We start from the raw sequence: 17865 nt of genomic DNA on the forward strand, positions 1-17865 counted from the left end.
TTGCCCTTCCCTAATTGCCCTTGAACTGACGAGCTTGCTAAACTATTTCAGAGGGGCAGTTAAGAGTCAACCACATTGCTGTGGATCTGGAGTCACATGTAGACCAGACCAGATAAGGATGGCAGATTTCATTCCCTAAAGGACACTAGCAAACCAGATGGGTTTTTACAACAAGTCAATTATAGTTTCATAACCATTACTGGGGCTAGCTTTCAACTCCAGATTTTTTGACTGAATTGAATTTTGAAAATTTCACCAGCTGTCGTGGTGGGATTTGAGTTCATGATCAACTGGTTCACCAGCTCAGTGATATTACCACTATGCGACCATCTCAAACTTGGCAAATGCTGTGGTTGGTGAGCACCTCACGATTAGGTTAAACTCGTGCAAACACCACATATATGCAGACATTTGGGAAATTGACACTGCTTGTGGGTGTGTGTGCGCGTGTGTGTGCGCTTATGTGTGCATGTGTGTGTTTGCACAAGCGTGTGTGTGTGCACGCGCATGTGTGTGTGTGTGCATTTGTGTCTGAACATGTAGATAGGTACATGCTGGCCCTCAATGACATCATCTGAAAACACAAAGTCACATTCCACATGTACACTGACAACACCAAAGCCTACTCAGTGCCACCTTTCTTGATGCCTCCATTGACTCTGATTTATCACGCTGCCCCAACTAACAGTCAGTCCTGGAAGTGTCAAGCTTTCTTCCAACGAAACATCATGAAGACCAGGTTTTCAGTTCCCACCACAAACTCCATTGTGTAGCTGTATACTCCATCCTCCTCCCTGGTAACTGTCTGAGGCTGAACAAGGATGTTCACAACATTGGAACCCTGGTCCTGAGATGAATGCCCATAGCCACGCCATTGCCAAGGCAGCCTACTGTCAAATCTGTAACCTTGCCCTATTGCAACCACCACCCCCTGCCATGCCCATCCCCCTCCCTGTCTCCCCACCTCAGCTCATCTGCTGCTCAAACCTTCATCTGTGCCTTTGGTTCATCTAGAAGAGACTGTTCTAATGCTCACCTTGCCAACCTCACACTTTACACCTCCATAAACCTGAACTGAACCAAAATTCTGTTGCCCACATCCTAACTCACCCCCAAGTCCGGTTCACCCATTTGGTTCCATGTTCAATGACCTACATTGGGTTTAGGTCCAGCAGTGATCTGATTTTGAAATTCTCATCCTTATCCTCATTTTCAGAGCGCACACCCTTCCTTATCTCAGTCCCCTTCTCCAGATCTACAGCCGTCTGAAATCCTCCAATTCTGGCTTCTTTTGCAAAGTCAATTTTCATTGCACTACCATTGGCAGCAATATCTCCAGCTGCCTGGGCCTAGGCTCTAGAATTCCCTCTCTAAGCTACTCTGTCTATTTCTCCTCTGTTTAGACACCAACTAAAATCTACCTCTTTTGGCAAACCTTTGATTGTATTTCCTAATATCTCTTTATGTAGCTTTGTGCCAAATTTTATTTATTAACACTTTTGTAAAGCGCATTTGGACATTCTAATACACATCAGACCTTCAGAAGGATATATTGGCCTCAGATAACTTTACACCAAGGGTTGATCTACAAGGAAAGGTTACACAAACTAGGATTGTATTCCCTGAAATTTAGAACATTAAGGGGTGAATCGATTGAAGTTTTCAAGCTGCTAAGGGAAACAAATAGGGTAGGTGGGGAGAAACTTTCCACTGATTGACAAGTCTAAGGCCAAAGGAACATAAAGTAAAAGTTAGAGCGAGACATTTCAGAAAGGAAATCAGGAAACACTCTTGCACCCAGACGATGTTAGAAGTTTGGAACTCTCTTCCACAACTGGCAATCGGTGCTAGATCAGTCGTAATTGTTAAAACTGAGATTGATAGATTTTTTTTTATCCAAAGGTATTAAGAGATGTGGGCAAACAAGGTATATAGAGTTGGGTCACAGATTAGTCATGATCTCAATGAATGGCGTGGATCTTGCTTGGGAAGCTAAATGGCTTTACCCTGTGAATATGTTCCTTTGTTAATGCCTTACTAAATACAAGTTGTTGATTTTTGGCGTGTCTCTGTGTATGTATGTGTGTGTGCATAAACATGTATGTGTGTCTGTGTGTGTATCTGTTTTTCTGTGCATTGTCAGCTCTACTTGCTTTACTACTGGTAGGTCAAATGCCTACAGAATGTCTATTTGTGATATAGCTTTGTACCGGTGTATGCAAGTGTATCTTTGTGTAAATAGTGTGTGTGTGTGTATGCGAGAGAGAGTATGGAAGCCACAAGGATTGTATTGAAGGATGCAGAGCAGATTAATGTGAGTGAAGGAGTGAACAGTGGCAAGCAGTGATCCTTGCACTCCCACATCCCTGAAGAGGGAAACCCATACCTCTCGGCTTATGGGAATCCCTGGCTTATGACCAACAAAAATGGAGAACGTTCTTTCGGGAAGGCATCGAGCATATCGAGAGACTGTGTGGGAATGTGTAGAAGTGAGGCTGAAGTGCTGGAGGGGGTGCATAAACCACCAAACATCCCATCTACCCAACCCATCCAGCACCACCTTGCCCTGCCTGTGGCAGAGCTTAGCAGATTGCACATTGAACTCAGCAGCCAGCTCAGAAGAAGAAGGAGGTGGTGGCAAGAGCTTCTCGACTGACCGATGACAGTCAGGAGAGGGATCATAAAACATCTTGCTTTGATGCTTAAGATGCAAAGAGCTGTAGTCTGAGTACGGAGCTGCAGCTGAGTTAGCAGAGCTGGCTGCACCAGAGACAATCAACTGTAGATCTGTGTCTGGGTACTATTACTGATAGGAGAGAGTACAAGGTAGGCTTGAATTCTAACAATGCACGGAATAATTTAATTCATATTAAAATGATTCTTGTAGCAAAAAAATGTTTCTCCTTACAAAGTATGAGATTCAGAGGAGGGGATGAGAATAATAGATTTGTAGAATGATTACATCACAGAAAAAGACCATTTGGTTCATTGTGTCCTTGCTGACTCTCTTTCTGTCCCAGTCCACTGCTCTTCTCCTCTTAGCCAACAAAGTTTTCCCTGCTGAAGATTGCTGGGTGTTTCTCTGCAATGTATTTGATGGGGCAGAATGCTACATCACTGACATGTGAAGAAATAAGTAAAAGTAGGGAAAATCCCAAGATATTCTATAAGTATATCAATGGGAAGAGGATAACCAGGGAAAGAGTAGGGCCCATTAGGGACCAAGGGGGAAATCTATGGGCGGAGCCAGAGGACATCGCTAGAGTGTTGAATGAATACTTCACGCCCGATTTCACCCAAGAGAATGAGGATGAAGGTATTGAACTCGGGGAGAGAGACTGCGAGGTTCTTAAGCAAATTGATATAGTGAGTGACAAGGTATTGGAGGTGTTGGCAGGCTTAAAAGTGGACAAATCTCCAGGTCGGGATGATTTGTGTCCCAGACTGCTGAGGGAGGCAAGGGAGGAGATCGCAGGGGCTCTGACCCAAATTTTTAATTCCTCTCTGGCCACGGCGGAAGTGCCAGAGGACTGGAGAACAGCTAATGTGGTTCCGCTATTTAAGAAGGATTGTAGAGATAAGCCAGGGAACTACAGGCCAGTGAGTCTCACGTCAGTGGTAGGGAAATTATTGGAGAAAGTTCTGAAGGAGAGTATCTATCTCCACTTGGAGAGGCAAGGTTTGATCAGGGATAGTCAGCATGGCTTTGTCAGAGGGAGGTCATGCCTAACAAATTTGATTGAAATTTTTGAGGAGGTGACTGGGTGTGTAGATGAGGGTAGTGCAGCTGATATAGTTTATATGGATTTCAGCAAAGCCTTTGGCAAGGTCCCACATGGGAGATTTATAAAGAAGGCAAATGCACATGGGATACAGGGTAATTTGATAAGGTGGATTCAAAATTGGCTTAGTTGTAGGAGGCAGAGCGTGATGACAGAAGGATGCTTTAGTGACTGGAAGCCAGTGTCCAGTGGCGTATCACATGGATCTGTGCTCGGTCCCCTATTATTTGTCATTTATATAAACGACATAGATGACTATGTGGGGGGTAGGATTAGTAAGTTTGCAGATGACACAAAGATTGGCCGGGTGGTTAACAATGAGGTTGAATGTCTTGGGCTACAGGAAGATATAGACAGGATGGTCAAATGGGCAGATAAGTGGCAGATGGAATTTAACCCTGAAAAGTGTGAGGTGATACACTTTGGAAGGAGTAATTTGACAAGGAAGTATTCAATGAGCAGCATGGCACTAGGAAGTTCTGAGGAACAAAGTGACCTTGGCGTTTGTGTCCTTAGATCTCTGAAGGTGGAGGGGCATGTTAGTGGGGTGGTGAAAAAGGCATATGGGACACTTGCCTTTATCAATCAATGCATAGATTACAAAAGTAGGGAGATCATGTTGGAGTTGTATAGAACCTTAGTGAGGCCACAGTTGGAGTACTGTGTGCAGTTCTGGTCGCCACATTATAGGAAGGATGTGATTGCACTGGAGGGGGTGCAGAGGAGATTCACCAGGATGTTGTCTGGGATGAAACATTTAAGTTATGAAGAGAGGTTGGATAGACTTGGGTTGTTTTCGTTGGAGCAGAGAAGACTGAGGGGTGACTTGATCGAGGTGTACAAGATTATGAGGGGCTTGGACAGGGTGGATAGGGAGCAGCTGTTCCCCTTAGTTGAAGGGTCAGTCACAAGGAGGCATAAGTTCAAGATGAGGGGCAGGAGGTTTAGGGGAGATGTGAGGAAAAACTTTTTTACCCAGAGGGTGGTGACGGTCTGGAATGCACTGCCTGGGAGAGTGGTGGAGGCAGGTTGCCTCACATCCTTTAAAAAGTACCTGGATGAGCACTTGGCACGTCATAACATTCAAGGCTATGGGCCAAGTGCTGGTAAATGAGATTAGGTAGGTAGGTCAGGTGTTTCTCACATGTCTGTGCAGACTCGATGGGCCGAAGGGCCTCTTCTGCACTGTGATTCTGTGATATCCTGAATTTCCAGAGAGCTGCCATCTTTTGGCTTGCTTTACTTAATTTATTTTTTGGGTAAATTTTGTGGATACCCCATGGCATTGCTCAAGGGATGTCAGAAGATGAGATGCTTGATCAGGATCGGAAAACTGTGTAATGTGATTGGGTGCTGGTGTATGTAAGTTCATGTAAGTAAAGGAAATATGGGTTAAAATAGACTAATAACTACAAAATATGGGTTAAAACAGACTAATAACTACAAAATTGAGAAGAAACGCTGAGGAATAGAGGGATTTATGAAAGAATTGGAAAGGGCAGATGTAGAGAAGATGTTTCCTTTTGTGGGAGAGGCCAGAATTAGGGGTCACTAATAGACCGAACAAGGAATTCAGGAGAAACTTCTTCATCTGAAAGTTGGCAAAATTCCCAAGCTGTAATTGAGGTGAATAGCACAGTTACCTTTATGGGGAAGCTGGATAAGTGCATGAGGAAGAAAGGAATAGAAGGATAAGCTGTCAGTGTTATATGAGGTGGGGTTGGAAGAGGCTCATGTGGAGCATAAACAGTGGCATAGGCCAAACGGGCCAAATGGCTATAAATTCTGTATAATTCTGTGTAAAATTATACCCAGCAGTGAAATGAGCTGACATTGTATGCATCTGACATTTTACAGGAGAAGGATTGTTAGCACAAATAAATGAATAAAAGTGAAATGTGTTGATTTGCATATGCCAAGATGTTTATGTCGAAAGTGTATATTTAATAAAGTTTCCTAAATGGTGTAAGCCTCAGATTTCCTCACCTTGCTACTTCATGTTATTGAGAGGTTTTAGCCATTGATTGTGGGGCCTTCTCACTGCTGTCCAAAATCAGCAAATAAATGCCCCCCCTAGGAATGGTACCTGAAGAAAGAAATTACTTACCTTTGTCTCCGCTCAATCTCCTTGGTGCTGCTCCCTTCTAGGACTCTCCACGCTCAGCAGGGTTGGGTGTACTGCTTCATGCCTCCTGAAATGGCTGACAAATAACATTACAGCAAGAAACAAGACAGGGATTGTCATTCACTGGTACATCAGTCCCAAGTTAGTACCTGTAATCAGCAACTCACCAAGGCTTCTTCAACACAAAATGTGTGGTGGTGCCATGCTAGACTGAAAATGCCTGATCTCAGAAGCTAAGCAGACTCAGGCCTGGTTAGTACTTGGATGTGGGGGTGGGGATGGGGTGGGGGGTGGGGGATGGTGAGGGGCTACCTTGAAATGCCAGGTGTAATAGGCTTCTGCTGCCAGCAGAGGCTGCTTACATCACCACTCTGCCACACAATCGATGTACAACCTTTTCACCTGGTGCTGAGGGGGAACAGGAAGGAGGACTTCCTTGTAAGTCTGGTCCTGAGCCTGGCCAAGTAGGCTGTTAAAAGGTTTAAGTCAGTGGGTGGTCCTTCCTGACTGTCTACCCCTCTTCTGAGGCTATGTTCATGGCTATGTGTCTTGGAGAGGGAGCATGTGGTGTCTGCTGGCACACTTGATGCCCCTCATGACTGATGGGAACCACAGGGGCTGGGGTGCATCATTGACCCCCAAAACAACATTTTGATGAGGTTTCCTTTAAGATTTTTTAACTTTAATTTTTAATTTCTTGTCTTTTCATTACAATGCCCATTTAAGGGGTGATCCCCTCAACTTAGTTGTTAATTTTTGACTTGCTCATTTGTTAATTTATTTTCGCTCAAAAGAGTATAAATAGGGGATAGCTGGGACACTGGGTGTGGGTGAGTAGTGTTGACACTGGACAAAGTTAATAAACTCTCTCAGCAAGAAAGGGTTCTATGTATTAGGTTTGACTTCACCAACTGGCTTGAATCCTATTAAACATTGACCTCTGGGCCAGAAGCTCTGGGTTCAAGTCACACTTCAGGGCTTGATGGTCATGGAAGGTGTGGCCAATCATAATGTGGCCAGTCAGGTTGATTATTAGCCTGTAAATCCTTCCAACACATCTGATTACAGGGAGTAAGAGTGAGAGTGTTTCCTGGTCAGCCATACTGCAGAATGCAATGGCAACCACTGCAGTTCTTTGCCAAGCATAATCGTGGATCAATCCAATGGATGCCCATTGGAGGAGGAGGAGGAGAAGTCACTATCATAGTGTAGGAAACATGGCGGCTAATTTACACACAGCAAGCGCCTGCAAACAGCATTGTAATATTGACCAGATAATCTCTTTTTAGCTATGTTAGTTGATGGATGAAAACCTTCAGGAAACTGGGCAGAACTCCCCTGTTTTTCTCTGAAGTAGTACCACTGACCACGTCTTAACATCTCATCCAAAAGAGAGCACCTCTGACGGAGTGGCACTCCCTGAACATTACACCGAAGTGTCAGCCTGGATTTTGAGCCCGAGGCTCTGGAGGGGTGGCTTGAACCCACAATTTCCTGACTCAGAGGGGAATTCTGCCAACTGAGCCATAGCTGGTAGCATTGTTATTGTCATTTTTTGGATGTAGCTGCAAATTATGTTGAATTATTTGACCAAAGAAACAGGCAGACATGGAGACCTGTTATGCTTGAAAACTTGCTCATAGTTAACACATGGACTTCTGATTGAGCATTGGAGTCAAAAACCCTGGAATCATTTAAGAAACAATTAAATGCTGAAATGGATGGGGGAGGAATTATTGGCTCTCTTTGGATGGATGAACTAAGATGGACCAAATGGTTTTCCTCATTCATAAATATCATGTCATCAGGTTGCAAATATGCAACACTTTTATGGATTGTAATCTAATCTATTTTCAAACATTTAGTATTTGACACAACATCACACAATCCTCTGCAACAGCTGTGTATAGCTTCCAGCAGTATCATAGGTTTTATTGTCTAATTTTTATAACCCATTACTGTGATATTCTAACTTTAAATCATTGCAAAGTGATTCTTTACTCCTAGCCATTAACAGTAGATATTGGGGGAGTTTTCTGAAGTGCTTGCTGTCACCAGTAGTCTGAGTTCAAATGGAGCTGGTATACCCTGGAAATCAGTTATGCAGATTGAGAAAGATGTTTCCCCAGTTAAAGCCAGGAGTGACTCTGTGTTAATAAAAACAAAAAGCTAAAAGCTACTGCGGATGCTGGAAATCCAAAACAAAATAAAAACAGAATTACCTGGAAAAACTCAGCAAGTCTGGCAGCATCGGCGGAGAAGAAATCAGTCAACGTTTCGAGCCCTCATGGCCCTTCAGCAGAACTGAAGCATAGTTTCAACAAGGGAGAAATATAAATTGGTTTAAGGTGGGTGGGGGGGAAGAGACACATTGAGGGTGTGGTGTGAGCAGATAATCAAAAGATGTCAGAGACAAAAGGGTCAAAGAGGTGTTGAAGGTGGTGGTCTTTGTCTGAGAAAAGTGCTAATTAAGAATGCAAGACAGGATATTCAAAGTACAGCTCTAGTGGGGGTGGGGTGGAAAGACTAAAGGTTTTAGTTTTAGATTTAAAAATAATGGAAATAGGTGGGGAAAGAAGAATCTATATAAATTATTGAAAGAAAAGGCGGGTGGGGGGGGAAAAGAAACGGGGTGGGGATGGGGGGAGGGGGGTTTAAGATCTAAAGTTGTTGAATTCAATATTCAGCCCAGAAGGCTGTAAAGTGCCTAGTCGGAAGATGAGGTGCTGTTCCTCCAGTTTGCGTTGGGCTTCACTGGAACAATGCAGCAAGCCAAGGACAGACATGTGAGCAAGAGAACAGGGTGGAGTGTTAAAATGGCAAGCGACAGGGAGGTTTGGGTCTTTCTTGCGGACAGACCGCAGGTGTTCCGCAAAACGGTCGCCCAGTTTGCGTTTGGTCTCTCCAATGTAGAGGAGACCGCATTGGGAGCAACGAATGCAGTAGACTAAGTTAAGGGAAATGCAAGTGAAATGCTGCTTCACTTGAAAGGAGTGTTTGGGCCCTTGGACGGTGAGGAGAGAGGAAGTGAAGGGGCAGGTGTTGCATCTTCTGCGTGGGCATGGGGAGGTGCCATAAGTGGGGGTTGAGGAGTAGGGGGTGATGGAGGAGTGGACCAGGGTGTCCCGGAGGGAATGATCCCTACGGAATGCCGTCAAGGGGGGTGAAGGGAAGATGTGTTTGGTGGTGGCATCATGCTGGAGTTGGCGGAAATGGCGGAGGATGATCCTTTGAATGCGGAGGCTGGTGGGGTGATAAGTGAGGACAAGGGGGACCCTATCATGTTTCTGGGAAGGAGGAGAAGGCGTGAGGGAGGATGCGCGGGATATGGGCCGGACACGGTTGAGGGCCCTGTCAACGACCGTGGATGGAAAACCTCGGTTAAGGAAGAAGGAGGACATGTCAGAGGAGCTGTTTTTGAAGGTAGCGTCATCAGAACAGATGCGACGGAGGCGAAGGAACTGAGAGAATGGGATGGAGTCTTTACAGGAAGCGGGGTGTGAGGAGCTGTAGTCGAGGTAGCTGTGGGAGTCGGTAGGCTTGTAATGGATATTGGTGGACAGTCTATCATCAGAAATTGAGACAGAGAGGTCAAGGAAGGGAAGAGAAGTGTCAGAGATGGACCATGTGAAGATGATGGAGGGGTGGAGATTGGAAGCAAAATTAATAAATTTTTCCAGGTCCCGACGAGAGCATGAAGCAGCACCGAAGTAATCATCGATGTACCGGAGAAAGAGTCGTGGGAGGGGGCCGGAGTAGGACTGGAACAAGGAATGTTCCACATACCCCATAAAGAGACAGGCATAGCTGGGGCCCATGCGGGTACCCATAGCCACACCTTTTATTTGGAGGAAGTGAGAGGAGTTAAAGGAGAAATTGTTCAGTGTGAGAACAAGTTCAGCCAAACGGAGGAGAGTAGTGGTGGATGGGGATTGTTGGGGCCTCTGTTCAAGGAAGAAGCTAAGGGCCCTCAGACCATCCTGGTGGGGGATGGAGGTGTAGAGGGATTGGACATCCATGGTGAAGAGGAAGCGGTTGGGGCCAGGGAACTGGAAATTGTTGATGTGACGTAAGGTGTCAGAGGAATCACGGATGTAGGTGGGAAGGGACTGGACAAGGGGAGAGAGAAGGGAGTCAAGATAACGAGAAATGAGTTCCGTGGGGCAGGAACAGGCTGACATGATCGGTCTGCCAGGACAGTTCTGTTTGTGGATTTTGGGTAGGAGGTAGAAGCGGGCCGTCCGAGGTTGGGCGACTATCAAGTTGGAAGCTGTGGGAGGAAGATCTCCAGAGGAGATGAGGTCAGTGACAGTCCTGGAAACAATGGCTTGATGTTCTGTGGTGGGGTCATGGTCCAGGGAGAGGTAGGAGGAAACGTCTGCGAGTTGACGCTCAGCCTCCGCGAGGTAGAGGTCAATGCGCCAGACAACAACAGTACCACCCTTGTCAGCGGGTTTGATGACAATGTTGGGGTTGGACCTGAGAGAACGGAGTGCAGTGAGTTCAGAGAGAGACAGATTAGAATGGGTGAGAGGAGCAGAGAAATTGAGACGGCTAATGTCACGCCGACAGTTCTCAATGAAAAGATCAAGAGAAGGTAAGAATCCAGAGGGAGGGGTCCAAGTGGAGGGAGAATATTGGACTGATTTCTTCTCCGCCGATGCTGCCAGACTTGCTGAGTTTTTCCAGGTAATTCTGTTTTTATTTTGTGTTAGTGACTCTGTGTGATTCATTCTGCTTCAATGTTTTAATCTTCTGAGGTGGCGGTGGGGGCATTGGGGGCAGGGTTGTCACGTTGAATCAACTTGTAAAACAAAACTTTGGCTCAAATCCCACCTGGAACAACACACAGTAGCTTCCCAGTGAATTTATACAAAGGTAGCACTGGATGGTCAAGTTGAAACAGTCAGTTCAAATCTCCATTGTGAAACAAGTTAGACTTTTGATGATAAGGTGTCTGCTCGAATTGCTGACCAGCTCACAATTATCGCAGAGGGTATTAAGTTTGTTTGTACCTGGGGTAGCAGCTTTAATGCGAAGGAGAAAGGAAGTTCTTGAGTTTATAACTCACCTTGCATGACCTCAGAATGTTACAAAGTGCTTTATGGCCATTTAGCTACCTTTGAAGTACAGTCACTGTTGTAATTTCAGAAACTCGGCAGCCAATTTGCACACAGCAAGATCCCACAAACACCAATGAGATAATGACCAGATAACCTGCATTTTTCATAATGTTGTTTCAGGGATACATTTGGCCAGGACGCTGGGCGGACTCTTTGTTCTTCTTCAGTCTAGAGCAGTGATCCTCAAACTTTTTCGACCGTGGACAACTCAGGCAGGGCAAGAGACCCTGTGCAACATCTACCGGTCCTCACCCACCCACTTTGACTTATCACCGCAAAAACTCATTGGAATGAATGAGAAGAGCGACACTGTTTTTGACCGGGTGATGTCTGGTTCTAAGTTGATGTCAGGATTGAAGTTCAGCCGGTTTCTCCTCTTTATTGTCAGCTTCACAAGTGTTGAAACTATAATCTTACAGTTGTACGCTGCTGGGAATGGCAGCAGGCACTTCAGAGCTTTGCCAGTGAGTGCAGGATACTCGAATCATGCCTAGAGCCAAAATTCCATCAAATGTTTCTTGCTGAGTACCAGATTTAGTGGCTTGCATTCTAGACTAGCTCAGAGAGGAGAGGGAAGGGAAGAAGGACCCTGAACCCTTTTTTCCGACGGGCTGATCATTTGTGACTCCGATCAGACTCCGATTCCCCTAATATGTTATCCCCACATGCCCACTGTTACATAATTCCCGACTTTTCCATCCCTCTGCTATGGATCATACCCGGCATCCTGAATCCTGAAATAAAAGATGCCGTGGGCGGAGTCATCCCAGATTTGTACTAAGTGCAGTAGCGGGCGGGACAAAGGATGTTTGACCTGCTGGCTGCAATGGCGGCTTTTCGTGCCGAATTGTCCCATTCCTGGCGCATCCTGCCTCATTAATTATGCATTCCTGGGCGGCTTGCCGGGTCCCTGGCAGGGTCGCCTCTTGTTCGCCTGCCCTGCCGTCACCTCAAGCCTTCGGTAAATTCAGTGCCATATTTAAAGGATGTCCCTGTACAGATCTGGCCACTCTTCAAGGGATAGGAAGCTGCTAGGAACTGATTGCTGCCCAAGGGAGGAAACTTGCTGCTCCCAGATTTAGCGATGCGTCCCTTGAGCACCTACTGGGCGCAGTGGAGGGTCACCACGATGTCCTCTACCCCCTGCTCTGGGCAAAGACCAGCCAGCAAGGTCACCAATCCACCATGGGAGGCGGTGGCAATGGTGGTCAGCGCCAATGCCTTGCACAAGAGAACAGCCACCCAGTGTTGCAAGAGGATAAATGGCCTCATCTGTTCCAACAGGCTAACTCACTCTTCTCATCACTCTTAACTCACACATTTACAAACCTATCACACATCCACAGGGATCTTACACCTCAAGGGACAACAGCACCAACTCTCACACACACCCTCAAATTTCCAACAGGCTCATACCCTCTTGAGCTTACGTCCTCATCCCGTCCATGTCTCCGCTCACCACACAAACATCCCACTCAGTGCCATGTGTCCTGCTCACACTCTCTCCATCTGTTTTCATACAGGAGAAGCTGGCTGACAACAGCAGGGAGAGGTCCCAGACCGGGGGGGTGGAGTGGCTCACATTAGGCCCCTCACCCACTTTAAGGAGTGTGCCCTCGTGCTGACTGGTGAGGACGTGGATTGTGCCTGCGGCAAAGGTGAGGTCAGTGGCGAACACCCTCGTGAGGATCCTGCAACACATCATCCCTCTCTCAATGTAACTGTGAGTCTCTCTCTCCTGCTTTTGACTCTGCTGCCATGCACTACTTTGGTTCACAGGGAGCTCTGCCAAGTGACCGACTCCCTCAGCTCCATCCAGGTCCTCACCTCCAGCCAAGAGGACACCTCCTCCATTGAAGAGCTGGAAATAAGCAGCCTGGAAGACCCGTCACGGCGCTTACCCACACCCTGCACCAGCGCAGAGACACACACCTCGGTGGGACCTAGATCTAGAGCAGGCTCGGGTTCACAATCTGGTGGTCACCACACGGACACGTGTCCACAGCAGGAGGAGGCAGGTTCAGCCGAACTCCCCGGCACTCGGAGGGCTGCTGGGGAAGAGGCATCTGTGAGGTCGAGTCAGATGACAAGCCTCTGGATTCCACCTTCCAACTCATCCTGGAGAGTCAGTAGGAGGCCGGGGAAACATCACACAGAGATGTTAGAAGCCCTCAGAGTGGCACATGAGTCGGAGGAGTGCGTCCACCTGCTCTCCGATGAACTGATGCCCACATGTGCACGTATGGAGGTCTCCATTGGGATGATGGTGGATGCTATGGAGACCCTAGTCCAGCAGAACGAGGAGAAGAGGTAGCCATAGGTGAGTTCCTGCAGTGGCAACGCGAGAGGGAAACAGGGCACCTTGACGTCCCTCCAGGTTTTCCTTCCCCTTGAGGGGCCGGGGTGCTCAGGCACCTGAAGTGAGGAGGATTGGCAGCTGGACACCCCTGAGCCACCCACTCAGGAATCTCAGATGCTATCCGCTCCCTCCCAGTCCCCTTTGCCTGTCACCCCTCCCGAACCTTATCCTTTGTCACCACAGAGGGAGTAGCTGGCCCACAGGAGGACAGCCAAAGCAAGCCGGGTCCCTCAAGGCTCCTGAGAACCCACACTGAAGTCATCAGAGGCAACAGGGACAGCCATTGCACAGGCTGTCTCCACCCCTGCTGCGGATGTCAGGGCAGCACCTAGAAGAAGTGGCAGGCCTAGAAAAGTTAAGAAATTCTGATCACAGTTGGTTGCACGGGTCAACACATTTTGTCACTTTATAATCTGAAAATATATTCACTTTAACTGAATAATATGTAATGGTGTCTTTCAGCTTCATTGACAGGCTTTGCGAATCCTCCCACTACATTCCTCACCTCCCAATAGCAGTTCAGCTGCTCACAGCCAGATCAGGAGTAATTCTGGAGGGAGAGGTGTGTGTGTGGCAGGGCCTTTCAGAGCCTTGAGCAAGCCTCTCCCACGCACATGGAGCCTTCACGTTTCACACTCATCTCACTGTCCCGAGCATTTTGAATGCTACCTGCTGGGGTTCACTTTCAGTTGTCCATTTGAGCCTGACCTGCATCTCCGTCCACCCACTGACCTCACTCCCATGCAGCACCTGTGCCCGTCCAACACGAGGCCCCATTTCAGTTTCGATTTCAAAAACATGGTTGTACTAAGGTTTCTTCTCAGCTCCCCTGTCCTTTCCACTCTCCCAGTCACCCATGTCCTTTCTACCATCACTGTTGACACCCCCCCGGTATCTCCTCCCACCTCCCCACCCTCACCTACCAACCAAACCCTTTTCTTTCTGGGATGCCCAGGTGAGCGTACACATTCCCTATCTTCCCAAAAATCCCACCCCCATCCACATTGACCTCCCCGACCTCCTTTTCCCACCACAGGGCCTGTATCCGCCTCAGCAACCACCCACCAACTAGGACTACATGTGACTCCAGATCCACAGCAACGTGGTTGACTCTTAACTACCTCTGAAATTGCCTAGCAAGCCACTCAGTTCAAGGGCAATTAGGGATGGGAAACAAATGTTGGCCTTGCCAGCGACACCCACATCCCATAAAAAAATAAGAAGCGAGTTCCAGGATTTTGACTCAGTGACAATGAAGGAACGGCGATTATAATTACAGGATGGTGAGTGATTTGGAAGGGAATCGGAGGGAAGAGATGTTGATTATTTATCATTTTATTATTTACATTGTTTATTATTGAAGTTATTATTTAAGCTCTCACCTGGTTGGCATCAATGTCCCACCCAAGAGTAACTGTGCAGCAGTGTGTACCATCTACAAGATGCATTGCAAGAACTCACCAAGGCTCCTTTGACAACACCTTCCAAACTCACGACCACTACCACCTAACAGGGCAAGGGCAGTGGTTACATGGGAACACCACCTCGTGGAAGTTCCCCTCCAAGCCACTCACCATCCTGACTTGGAAATATATTGGCCGTTCCTTCACTGTCACTGAGTCAAAATGCTGGATCTCCCTCCCTACACCACATGGACTGCTGCAGGAATGCAGAAAGCAGCTCACCGCCACCTTAGCCTTATAGTCTTATTACGGATGGGCAACAAATGCTGGCCTTGCCAGCACTGCCCTCATCCCAAGGATGAAGAAAATAAAAACTGTATGGACGATGGAACAATGTAGGAGGACAGCCAAAGCAAGCCAGGTCAGAAGTGGGGATGTTCGCTGATGATTGCACAATGTTCAGCACCAATCCTCAGTCATTGATGGAGCAAGACCTGGACAATATCCAGGCTTGGGCTGACAAGTGGCAAATAACATTTGTGCCACACAAGTGCCAGGCAATGACCATCTCCAACAAGAGAGAATCTAACCATCACCCCTTGACATTCAATGGCATTACAATCACTGAATCCCCCACTAGCAACATCCTGGGGGTTACCATTGACCAGAAACTGAACTGGACTAGCCATATAAATACTGTGGCTACAAGAACGGGTCAGAGACTCGGAATCCTACAATAAGTAACTCACCTCATGACTTCCCAAAGCCTGTCTACCATAAACAAGGCAGAAGTCAGGAATGTGATGGAATACTCTCCACCTGCCTGGATAAGTGCAGCTCCTACAAAACTCAAGAAGCTTGACACCATCCGGACAAAGCAGCCCACTTGACTGGCACCACATCCACAAACATTCACTTCCTCCACCACCGACGCACAGTAGCAGCAGTGTGTACCATCTACAAGATGCACTGCAGGGATTTACCAAGCCTCTTTAGACAGCACCTTCAAAACCCACGACCGCTAGCATCTAGAAGGATAAGGGCAGCAGATAGATGGGGACACCACCACCTGGAAGTTCCCCTCCAAGTCACTTGCCATCCTGACTTGGAAATATATCGCCGTTCCTTCACTGAACTGCTCAAGAAGGCAGCTCACCACCACCTTCTCAAGGGCATTTAGGGATGGGCAATAAATGCTGGCCCAGCCAGCGAAGCCCACATCCCCAAAATGGAAAAAAAGTTCCAGGATTCTGTCCCAGTGACAGTGAAGGAACGGCGATACAGTCCTTAGTCAGGATGGTGTTTGGCTTGGAGGCAACTTGCAGGTGTTGGTGTTCCCCTGTCATTCAAGGTGGTAGAGGTTGCAGATTTGTCGAAGGAGGCTTGCTGAGTTGCTGCTGTGCATCTTGTAGATGGTACACACTGCTGCCACTGTGCGTCGGTGTTGGAGGGAGTGAATGTTTAAAGTGGTGAATGGGGTGCCGATCACACAGGCTGCTTTGTCCTGTATGGTGTCAAACTTCTTGAGTGCTTTTGGAGCTGCACTCTATTTAATGTGAGTAGATATTGGGGCCCACATTTAGTGGCACCAGTCATTTAGCTTCTAGATGAGTGGTCATAAAATCCAGGAATGACGTAAAGAGTCAGTGACTCTGTCCATGCCCGTGGTGCAAAATCTCCTACAGGGATTAAAGGAGAAAAATGTACATAAAAACCTCAAGGTGTCAGATATATAATTGCCAATGTCCTTTGAGCCATTCAGCTGCTGGATTTGTATCTATGTTATCCCTCTGTAAGGCAAAGGAGATTAAATAGCATTATCTGCCACAAAGATTCATCTAGCCTGACATCGCCTTAAACACTGAATTATCGCTTTGTCAAAGCAAAACAAATATCAGCTGCAGGAAACAATCGGCTGCAGGAGCAGACGTGCTCTCTTCAGTGGTAGAAAGATGGCATCAACTGATGGACGTGGCAGCCTAGGGGCATTGCAGCCATTCTGGGAGCCACGAAACCCATTTATGAGTCAGAGATCAGAAAGCAGGAACCACTCAGGCAAAATAGGCACAACAGATTTCGCTGGAGTAGGCTGTTGAGGAGTCTACATTTCAGGAACACAAGGAGTATGTCCCACAAAATGCTATTTGTATATGTAAACATTCTGCAGCCTTTAACCCCCTGTGGGTTGTGCAGCCTGCAAACACAAACTGCAAAGCCAGAGTCATAAAGTGATACAGTGCAGAAGGAGGAGGCCATTCAACGCATCATGCCCGTGTTGGCTCTTTGAAAGCAGGATACAATCAGTCCCACATTCCTCTGCTGCCGTCTCATAGCTCTGCACATTTTTCCCCTTCATGTATCTATCAAATTCTCTTTTCAAAAGTCACCACCGAAAACCTCCAAGAACTGTATTTCCCTAAATGAGCACGCTTCTGTGGCCACCAGGAGTAAGTGGCAATAAGGGTAGGAACTGTGTCCACTTATTTTATGTCGCGTTATAAACGGCCGGATTTTAACGTGCGGAGGCACAGGGAAGAGTGAGCTGGAATGGGGAGGGGCGAGAGCACGTGGGGGTTCCTGAAGTAAGGGCAGCCCATCGGTCAGTGGGTTTTTAACTCAACCACCTCACTATCATTTCACTCCTGGGTTTCCTGACCAATTATCCTCAATGGGTGTCATAACAACACACATGATGCTATTACAACTCCGGTATTCAAAGGGACATTCCAAACACAAGAGTCGAAGGAACTTGTGGAATTATCATGGAAAGCCACAGACCTCTTGCAATGGAGTCGTGATGAGCAAGACTGCACCCCATGACAGCGAAGCCTCTCTCTGAATACGTTGTTTGGAGATGTAAGGGCCCAAAGGGAGACTTTCTTCCCCAGCGATGGGAGGAAGAAGCCTGCAGCTGAACCGGAGGGAGTTTGGTTGGAGGTTGCTGAAGAGGTCAGCATCTCAAGCACTCCTGGATCCATTGTAAGGATCAATTCAATGACCATAGCAGGGCAGGAAAGCTGAGAGCGATGGCACGTTGTCCTACATCTCAATATGATTATTGCCCTTAGTCCCT

This window comes from Cetorhinus maximus, chromosome 27 (genome assembly GCF_964194155.1).
Source record: "Cetorhinus maximus chromosome 27, sCetMax3.hap1.1, whole genome shotgun sequence".
Taxonomy (NCBI): Eukaryota; Metazoa; Chordata; class Chondrichthyes; order Lamniformes; family Cetorhinidae; genus Cetorhinus; species Cetorhinus maximus.